This window comes from Elephantulus edwardii, unplaced genomic scaffold (genome assembly GCF_000299155.1).
Source record: "Elephantulus edwardii isolate Elephantulus edwardi_28Jun2011 unplaced genomic scaffold, EleEdw1.0 scaffold00021, whole genome shotgun sequence".
Taxonomy (NCBI): domain Eukaryota; kingdom Metazoa; phylum Chordata; class Mammalia; order Macroscelidea; family Macroscelididae; genus Elephantulus; species Elephantulus edwardii.
Genome location: NW_006399771.1, coordinates 11650206 through 11651190, shown reverse-complemented (window position 1 = coordinate 11651190; position 985 = coordinate 11650206). Strand labels below are relative to the sequence as shown.

Sequence of the window (985 nt, the reverse complement as noted above, 5' to 3'; positions counted from 1 at the left end):
ATGTCCAATAGTTTTCTTGCTGAGTCTTTATACCCTTTTCTAGGAAATAGCCTATCCTAGAAACATGGTAAAGCATGAGAGACAAAATTTTGTCACCATTGCCTCAAAGGAGCACTCTGGTTGCACATTGTCCAAGACATACATGTTCATTCTTTTGGAAATTCATGGGATATACAGTACTCTTCTCCAACACCACAGTTCAAGGGTTTCATTTCTCTTTATGTCCTTATTCATGGTCCAGATCTCAGATACATAGCAATTAATTGAAAACAGCATGGCTTTAATCAGGCTCACTCTAATCTCCAAATTGAGACCACTGCTTCTCAATATATTGGAGAGATACCAAATAGTGGACTTGCCCAAAGAAATACATCACCTTATCTCCTGACTGATGGTATTTAGCCGGTTGATTGTGGATCTAAGTGAGAAGAAGTTATTAACAGTTTGTGCCTTGAACACTTAAATAAAATACCCTAATACTTGATAGACTAAAATAACTGTGAAAATAAATGGGTACAACAATTTGAACTAAGGTACAATGTTGGTATGGAATAATAAAACAATTCATTAATTAAATGGCAATTGAACTTGTACTTTAATAAAGAAGTATAATTTCAGCAGCTTATCTATGATTGTGAAAGCATTCCAAGAAAGAGATGTTATCATAAGTGTTACATGCACGTCAAGCATGGTCTGCTTTGGAAAAAGAAGATAAAATAAGAATTAAAGAAATTTAGAATGAGTGCCAGCAGTTGGGTAAGTAAATTATAGTCACCGAAGAATTACTGATATTATATCACAAAGATGGTATTGGTAAACATACTATATATAGTTATTAATGTACTCTAATATTATATGTTGTTGTTGTTGTTATGTGCCGTCGAGTCGCGTGCGACTCATAGCGACCCTATGTACAACAGCCCTAAACTCGGCTCTGTCCTGTGCCAATCGCACTGTCTCTGACACTCCCATCCCAATTATCCCA

At 35.7% G+C, this 985-nt stretch overlaps 1 protein-coding gene across 2 annotated transcripts in view; it reads right to left on the bottom strand.

Moving 5' to 3' along the window:
- PPFIA2 (protein tyrosine phosphatase, receptor type, f polypeptide (PTPRF), interacting protein (liprin), alpha 2) overlaps nt 1-985 on the bottom strand; it is a 778898-nt gene that overhangs the window by 310594 nt on the left and 467319 nt on the right. The window lies entirely within an intron of this gene.